We start from the raw sequence: 9723 nt of genomic DNA, 5'->3' as shown, positions 1-9723 counted from the left end.
CTATAGGTCTTTGTGATCAAAGCCTGCTAAGCAATGTCAGAATGTGCGCAGTGCATCCTAGCATTTCCACTGGTGACCCAAAGCCCTGAGTAACATAGGGTCAGAGCATTAGGTCTGGAGGCATTCGCTGCCGTTAACCAGAGGGACTTAGCTAATGAACCAGAATTTGTCCAGAACAAAATGGAGGCAGCTCTGGGGTAGAAAGACAAGGCATGGATGGGCATGAAAGCTCATCATTGCCAATTCCTAGCTGTATAACCTTGGGTAAGTCAAAGCATCACAGAAGCTCAGCGTTGGAAGGGACTTTGAAGACCATTTGACCCGACCTGTAATTAAACAAGAATTCTCTCTACTAAATCTCTGGCAAATGGTCATCCAGCTTCCATCGGAAGACCTCCAATGACGGGGAGCTCACCACCCCAGAAGGCAGCCAATTGCATTCTGGATCTCTGATGGTTGGGAAGTTGTGTGGGTCCCCCATCCCCTGACATTAGCCTGATTTGTCTTTATGTGACTGGCATCATTCTGCCCTCTGAGCCCAAAGAGAAGAATTACCCTTCCTTCTCCATATGAAAGCCCTTCCAATGCTTCTGGGCAGACAGCCTATCTCCCCCAAAGTCTTCTCTTTTCCTGGCTACATATCTGGGGTTCCTTTCACCCAGTTCTCATATGGCATAATCTCAGATCCCTTCTCCCTTCTGTTTGCCCTCCTCTCGACACTTTCCAGCTTACCAATGTGCTTTCAAGAATTCAGTGCCTAGGGCAGCTAGGTGGTGCAATGGATAGAGCACCGGCCCTGAACTCAGGAGGATCCAAGTTCAAATCTGGCCTCAGACCAAGCACTTGTCACTTACCAGCTATGTGACCCTGGGCAAGTCACCTTATCCCAATTGCCTAAAAAAAAAAACCAAAAACAAAGTATTCGGTGCCTAGAAATAAATTGTCGAGTCATTTCATCTCCCTGAGGCTGTTTCCCTCAGTTAAGAAATAGGGCTAATATTACCTGCCCTGGTAAGGACCGATGAGAAATCATGAAGCCCGTAGGGCCTTACACACTGTAGGTGGATCATAAGCACTCTTGTGATTGAAGTGAGATAACTGGGTAATGTCTCTCTTCATGTCAGTGTCCATCAGCTGCCATCCGTCATTCACACAGCCCCAAGAAATAGAGGTGGCCAGTCAGGTAAAGGTTGCAAGCTTTCCGCCCCAAGCGTATAATCGATGGAGCTACCTTGAGGCATCTGGTTCTGTTTGGAGCAAGCACTTACTCCCAATAGGAGATGGTTCAAATCATGCCACTGTTATTGATGACTGGGTGATCCTGGGAAAATGACCTTCATTCCTCCCCAGTCTGCACTCCTGACTTTCTCTACCATGCCTGAGAAACCCCTTCATCCTGGAGTCTCCCTCCAGTCCTGGTCCACTCCTGCAGCCTCTCCCTCTGATTAGATGGGTACTCCCAGAGCCTCCATTTAAGAAGGACACCTTGGGTAAGCAAGTCTTCACCCCCTCTTCCCTTTTGTGTGTTATCTGCCCCCATTAGAATGTAAGCTCTTTGAGGATGTGGACAGTCTTTCTGCTTATACTTGTGTTTTCTGGCTTGGCATATAGTAAGCCCTTAATAAATGCTTGTTGACTCTGATTAATTCATGGGACCTCAGTTTCCATATCTATTAAATGGAGGAATAGAATTAGAAGATCGCAAAGGTAACTTCCAATTCTAAATCTATTTTGAATTTTTATGAGAAAACATTCTTTTATTCAAATATGCCAGCAAATAATTTGTTTGACTTGAAGTCAAGTGATAGAAGTGCCTTCACTAAAGCAAACAGATCCATCTTCGGCAGTGCCATCTTTATTGTACGATACTAAGCTAGAGCTCAGAATCCCAAATCGCAGTCTCACCAAACCGGCCGTGCACTTGAGTGCTCACTGCATGTCCATCTTTCTGTGTTCCAGCTTCTCACCAGCTTGGGAGATGAGACTGCTCACGCTCAGGCCCTCTCCTGAAGTGTGCGTTCCTTTTCCCAGTGAGTAGTGAAACCATGTCACATCACCCATCAGAAATCCTCAGATCCTCTCCCACCCCCATCCATCCAGTCATTGCCAAAGCTTCTGTGGCTGCTGGGGAGTCTCCGCTGAAGCTCTTTGGAGAAAAAAATAAGACCCCTCCCCTTCCTTCCTCATCTCTCCATCCCTCCAAGATTTGCAAAGCAGCCCTCCAAAGCAAGCCACCACCCCTCCACCCACAGCAAGGTGCCTCCCATACAGACTTCAAAATTATACAAGATTCCTGGAAAGCTGTAACAGCAGAAGGAACTTTATTGGATCGCCCTCTGATTACTCATGCCATTTTTATTGTCCCTATAATTTTGTTACTATAGGCAACCTCTTTTACAAACGCTAATCAGTAATTATTTTTCACTTATAATCTTACAAGGTTTCCGGGGACATTAAGAGCTTAAGTGACTTTTCCAGGATCACACAGCCAGTAGGCAGCAGAAATGGGACTTGTCCCCAGGCCAGCCTGACTCTGAGGCAGGCTGGCTACCTACTACTCTACATTGTCTCTCACTAACATCATGGGAGACATAAAACATGAGAATGTGGGATTACCAAAGGTGTTTACTAGTTCACATGAAAGAAATCTAGTACAGAATCTAAGCTGAGGAGAGATTTCTGTAGCCTGTGGATTATCTTCCAGAAATTCCTGTTACTAGAGTGCCTGGCACATAGTAAACACTTAATAAATGCCTGATTGATTGACATGGTTCTGGTTGTATCTAACCCAAGGATATTGTCAAGCCTCTTTAGTGAAATCCATGATCACTCAAGAGAATTTGGCATAACCATCCATATGGGGAAAACCGGCTGGATAAAAAACCTGTGTGACCTGATCACATCCAGACTGTGATCTATAATTTTGTGGAAAATACGTAGACTTCATCCTGAAATTCAAGTATCATGAGGGAGGTATCACTAGTATTATTAGTCCCATTTTTCAAAGGACAAAAGTGAGTCTTAGGGAAGTGAAGCAATTTTTCCACGGTGACACAGCTAGCAGATGGCGCAGTTGTCATTCCAAGTTCAGTACTCTAACTTTTATCCCACATTCCCTGTCAGCCTGCTGTACATTAGACGTGGACAGTTGTGATGCCAAAAAGTAAGGAGTCCCTTGGTCCCCTCCAGGGCTGTCTTTTGTCAAAGTTGTGACGTTTGCTACACGTGACTACCACATTCCCAGTGTACTCTTTGGAGATGACATGACATGACAGCTCCCTCCCTGTGTCTGGCGCTCTCATCATTCCAGTCCGGGAAGAGAACAACCAGGGAACTCAGAAATTGTAGCTCACGCTGTCCTCACGCCTCTCACTTCAGACGTTGGCGGTCTGCCATCCTGTACGATGAGCGCTGCTCACAAGGATCACCCAGTAGGAGGTTGTTCAAACGTCGTCACCATTTCCCAGACAAAGAACCTCGGATGGAGAGTTTAAGTGAATGGTCCAAGGTCATATAGCAGCAGAGCCAGACTTGAACTCGGTCTCCAGACTCCACTAGAGTCTGGAACAATCCACTGACTATTCTATAACTTCAGGCTGGGATAATAAAGGTATTACCAACAGCTAGCATAGGTCTGTGAATGGCAGTCAAGTCTACATAAATATTTAACAGTCACACCATTCAGGACTATTTTGAGACAGTGTGTTATAGTGGAAAGACTGCTAGAACTGGGTTCAAATCCAGCCTCTAACGTTTATTAGCTGTGTGACTATGTCTGAGTCACTCTCTGAGCTTCAGTTTCCTCCTCTGGAAAATGGGAATAAAGATAATTTCTGTCACACTTACCACTCCAATTTATTGAGAGGGTTCATTCCACATAAAGTGCTTTGTGAATATTAAAGGCCCTTGTGGATGTGAGCTGTTACGATAGAATCAAACAGACCCCCAGGAACCCCAGCGCTGGAGGCCAGCACAGTGAGCATTTAGTCCAGGCCATACCTGCAGAAACATCCCTTCTATAATCAGAGAAGGAAGTGACTCTCACCCAAGGCAGTCTTCCCTTCTGGCTAAGCTCTGATCCTTAGGAAATTTCTCCTGAAGTCAAGCCTCTTTGTAACTCCCACCCAGTGCTGCCCTCTGGGACTGAGCAGACCAACTGTGTTCTCCCTTCTCAGGGACAGCTCCGGGCATACATGAGGACAACATTATGTCTCTCTAATGTCTTTTTTCTCCAGGCTAATTTCCCGAGGTTCGTCAGCCCATCCCTACAATTGGTGTCCTCCCTTGTCCTCACACTGACCCTCTGGAGGGGCCCCAGTCTGTCAGTGTCCCTCCCATGCTATGGCACCAGAGCACCAATGAGGACCTGACCCAGGCAGGGAGCAATGGAACACAGAGCTTGCTGGTCCTGGACCTGTGCTCTTGGGAAGCCGCTCTAGCTGCCGAGGCACACCATTGGCCCATCTGGACTCTGTGGGCCCTACAACCAACAGGTGGTTTTGAAGCAGGTGGGTGTCGCCACAGTGCACAGAGTGCCAGGACCTGGAGTCAGGAAGCCCTGAGTTCACGTGCTGACTCAGACACTGACTAGCTAGATCTCTTGGGCATCTCTGTCTGCCTCAGTTTCCTCAACTGTAAAATGATGGTCATAATAGTACCTTCCACCAGGGGCTGTTGTGAGTTCAAATGATATAATACCGTTATAAAGCATTTTGAAAACTGTAAGGTGCTATATAAATGTTGGCTATCATCGTTATCTTTTGACATAAACTACTGCTTAGCCATCCCCTCTGCATCGTGGACTTGTAAAAAATAAATCCAAATATATGACTTTCCATCTTTCCCTATTACATTTTGTCTTGGTAGATTTGGAGCAGCGTTGAATCTGTCAAAATCTCTCCAGTACCTGCTTCTATAATCTTTCAAGTTAGCTATCCCTCCCAACTTTGTATAATTTACAAATCTGATAAGCACGCCACATCTAACTTTAAGTCACTGGTGATTCATTTTTAAAAACAAAAGATAAGGTTGAAATTGGATCCCTTCGGTCACTCCACTGAAGACCTTTTTCCAAACTGATATTGAAACATTAAGGACTATTCTTTAAGTCCAACTATTTAACTATTCTCAAACCAACCTTCCATGGAGTGTGTAATTATTTAGTTAACAATTTTGCCATCTTCTTTAACAGAAGAGCAAGAGCTACTTTGTTGAATGCTTTGTTAAAATCTAGATAATTTATGTTGACCACATTCCCCTGCACCCATGTAGTATAGATAGATAGGTAGATGGGTAGGTAGATAGATAGATAGAGAGATAGATGGATAGATAGATAGACAGATAGACAGACAGACAGACAGACAGGTAGGTAGGTAGAGAATGGCAACCTTGACAAAAAAAGGAAATTAGTTTTGTAGGGCGCGGTCTTCTGTTAAGACGTATTGGCTCTTTGCGATTGCCTCCGTTTCTACTCATTTCTTTCTAATGCATTCTAGAATTCTGCCAGGAGCTGCAGTTGAGCTCACTGGTCTATCATTGTTCACACATCGTTCTCTTCACTTTTGTGTAAATTAGCCTATTTGCTCTTCTCCAACCCAGTGATCTTTCTCCTAAGCTCTCCTAACTATCTCTCAAAGATGATTTGAATATCTCAGCAATTATGTCAGTCAGTGACTTAGATGCATAAAGTTCACTTGGCCATATTGACTCGAAGTCATTAAGAGCAGCGAAGTGCCATCCCTACTCCCGTGGGCATCAATTCTGAGTTAGCCATCTTCGTCCTATCTTTTCCCATCCAAAGGTCATTCTCCTTGTCAGGGAAAATAAAGGTAAATTAAGCATTGAATGTATTCACTTTCAGCCTAGTGTTATCATTCCCACCTCCCAGCGTACTCGATTTCCCCAATAGGGCTTACTCCTCCCGCTCCTTGACCCTCGCTTTACTGGCCAGCCCTAGCTACTCCTGAGCTGTCACCCCACTTATAAGACCATGACATACTTTTGTAGTCATCCTGATACCTGCCCCTGCTGCCAACTTTTCTACGTGTCTTTTAAAAATCTAAGATGGTTGACAAGTTTCCTAAGCATCCACGTTGGTGCCTTTAGAGAATTCTCCTTTTTTTTTCATTATTTTTGTTGTTTGCATGGTCAGCAGGGTTGACTGGACAGGGTAATGGATCTCTAATGGTGAATTTCAGGTATGTATACCTGAGTGTAAGAGAATTTGGGTCATGGAGAGCCCTCCCAGGATCTCTCATATCACATGGTCAGTTGCCTGACTAATTGTAAAGTTAATAATTTATAAATTGGGAAAAGATAATTGAAATTAGTGTCTGGAAGCCTTGCCTCACATGTAAAGACCTCCTGAGATCCACATTCTGGCTCCCCTTTCATGTTGCTGCCACCACACCTAATCTAGGTCCAGAATTAATCCATCTATTCACCAATGTCCGCCCCACCCCCCTCCAGGTACCAGAATCCCTTGTAATTGTGTTCATTCTAATGATTGCTGATTCCTCTGAGCCACCCCTACTCCTCCCAGTTCTGCCTGTCTGCAATCTGGGATATCTCCTCCAGAACCTTGTATTTCCTCAAATAAAGCCAGGCGGTTTAAACTCCAGAATAAACAGCACCATAAGGAGGAGACAAAGAAACATTGAACCTCCCCAGAATTTAAACTCTGTCTCAGAGCTTTCTATGTATGGGAGGAAAAACTCTGACTATTCTCTGCACTTTGGAGAAACCCAAAGGAAGGGAGATTATTTGGCATGGAGAAGAAAAGTCTGAGGAGCACAATAATGGCCTTAGGCAGATACATGGTTCTTTTTCAGAGCTGGCACCCTTCGGCTTGGCATTTCCACAGAGACCTTTGTAAGAGGAGACAGTTGGAGTGCAGTATGAAAGAATTTCAGTTAGATGTGAGAAGGATGTCCCTGACAGAAAAGGTTGTTAAACACTGGTGTTACATGGTAAGGTGGTGGAATCCTTCTCTGGAGGTCTTTGGGAGTGGAGGGCACACTCTCATCTGTCTGGAATGACTTAGGTGTGGCTGGGCTGGAGGGAAAGAGGGTTGGACCAGCAAACCGACAGGGCTCTGAGTTGAGTGGGATTCTGCAGCGATCAGCTCCAGAAATAAGGTCCCCTTAGGTGCAGTGCACACCCTGACCCCACGGTGAATCCTGGCAGCCCTCCGAACCCCAAGACCACCCACATACACGGAAACAAACACGCAGCAATGACAGCTTGCTACCTCTAACGTAACAGCTATGTGGCTCTGTGTGTGTGTGTGTGTGTGTGTGTGTGTGTGTGTGTGTGTGTGGTGTGTGTGTGTGTGTGTGTCTGGTCTGCTCTCCTATCCTTCCTCTTACACGCGTGACCTTTCAAATCAGAGTCTGTGCTAGTGCATACCATTCTGGCCATCAGCAAGACATAGTAAAGAGAAAACCAACCTCAGCGCTAGGAAGATCTGGGTTCAAGAATCCCTTTTGATACAAACTGGCTGTGTGATCCTTGGTGAGTCCCTTAACTTCCCAGGGCCTCAGAAAATGTTCTATGACCTTAAGTCCCTGGAAGGATGAGACCTGCATTGGTGAAGGGCATTCCCTCACCTGGGAGTTCTCTATCCTGAGGAAATCACAGACTTGGTCTCTAACCTACTCTCCCTTACCTTTTTTTCTCATTTAAATCACCTCCACCCCATATATAATGTGTATTAATTTCCAATGTACTTAATATACTTCTACAAAAAAAGAAGAGGAAAGGAAGGGAAAAGTTCAGCCTATTTAAAGAGTGGGAAAAATGAGTCTGAAATTGATCCTTAATTCTCCAGTCACAGCCTTCAATGTGTGTGTTCTTATGGGTCGGAAATCTAATGCTTTCAACATATTATTGGAATGTGATGTTTTCTTTTCTAAACAAACAACGGGACGATCGGTTTCACCCTCATGCTCAGGCTTCTCTCCACGTGTGTTTCCCATTATGCTCCTTCATCACTTTTCCAAATGTGTTTCTCGAACATCAAGGTTTTGTTTTTCCATATAAGAGTACTCATTCCATTTGAGCAAAAGTTCGCAGATCGGGGCCCCTGGAAGCTGTGGGTGCCTCAGGTTTTAAAACTTCCTGGTAAATTAATAGAAAATTAAGGTCACTTTAAAAAAATTTGGATATAAAGTTTCCATTTCCTCTATGGAGCAGATGTGTCTGGGAGTAGAGGGCCAGGTGGTGAGTCAAAACAATAAGGGTAAAAGTTCTGCCTCTGACCTGTCCTAGCTGTAAGCCTATGGGTGGACAGCCACCTTCTACATCAAGGCTTTCCTGATAGTGTCTCCCTGTCTTACTGCCCCACCATCCCCATACCAATTACCTTATATTTATTTGGTATAGATTTTGTTTATGAGTCTATCACACACACACACACACACACACACACACACACACACACACGCCTTGAGAGCAGACACTTCATTTTTGTCTTTTAAATCCTGCCCCAGCACCTAGCTGGGGATGCAAAACATATCACGGTATTTAATAAATGCTTGTTAATTCAATTGTTGATTGATTAACTTTTCCGTGCTCCTAGTCAACTCTCTAAGACTATAAATTATAGGCTAGTTGTTTATTCGTATTATTGGAAGGACTTTCCATACTAAGAATTACCTGTTTTGAATAAATCACAACACTGGAGTCAAATACGTACACACACATGTATCTGTGGGTAAAGTATGTATATATATATATATATATATACACACACATATATACATATATACATACACACATACCCCTATATAGATATATAATATATACACTATATTATACTCACACATATAATCATGAATGTGTGTATAATATAGTGTGAAGATATATATGTACACCCTATAATTATAATATAATATATTAATGTGTATGTATTATTAATGTGTATGTATATGTCTTCTTATGCTATGGTCTTGACACTTTAGCTGACATGGAAAAATCAGAGATTGAAAGCCAGTGACCCAGAAGTGGTAAGATATCAGGTGATCACGATCCTGGAGAAGCCAAGATGGAAGGAGTGGAAGCCAGTTTCTAGGATGTGAAGAAAGGAGTAGAGATCAGGTAGGAAGTTGAGAAGGGCAGAGATGGGGAGAGTTCTCATGGAGGAAATGGACCCTCTGTTTGGTGAGTGTTGGGAGCAGGGCCGGTGTTTGGATGTGTATTGAGGGGGATCAGAGGAGATAAGGATCAGGAAGTGGAGAAAAGAAAGAAGGGAATAGAAAGGAAAGGGGAAAGTGGAGCAGGGAAAAGGAAACCAGTAATAATATGCTTTCAGTCCCTTCAGCAATGGGTGATTTACAAAAGTACTTTCCAGCTTCTGAAATCCTTTGCAAGCCTTCCCTTCTCTCCTTGAGAGCATGTCTCCCCAACTCCTTTAAGACTCAGTTCGGGCACTTTCTACACACGGCTTCTCCTAAGCTAGACATTTGAGAATGCTCTTCCTCTTAAAATTAGTCTGTATCGCTTTGTGCATGCAAAGGTGATTACTTTGACCACCCCATCCCACCCTACACTCCACTATCTGAGAACCAGGTGTGTTACATTTCACCTATTCCCCAGAGTTCTCAGGTACTACTGGGGGACACTCTGGAATCTCTAGTCCCTACTGATTATGCTCCCCAATGATTTTAGGGGTTTGGGTACCACCATCCCACTGAACCACTTAACAGTTAGATTAAATTTTACAAA

Source organism: Vombatus ursinus, unplaced genomic scaffold, assembly GCF_900497805.2.
Source record: "Vombatus ursinus unplaced genomic scaffold, bare-nosed wombat genome assembly UNPS02014799.1, whole genome shotgun sequence".
NCBI lineage: Eukaryota > Metazoa > Chordata > Mammalia > Diprotodontia > Vombatidae > Vombatus > Vombatus ursinus.
This window is presented reverse-complemented; position numbering follows the sequence as displayed.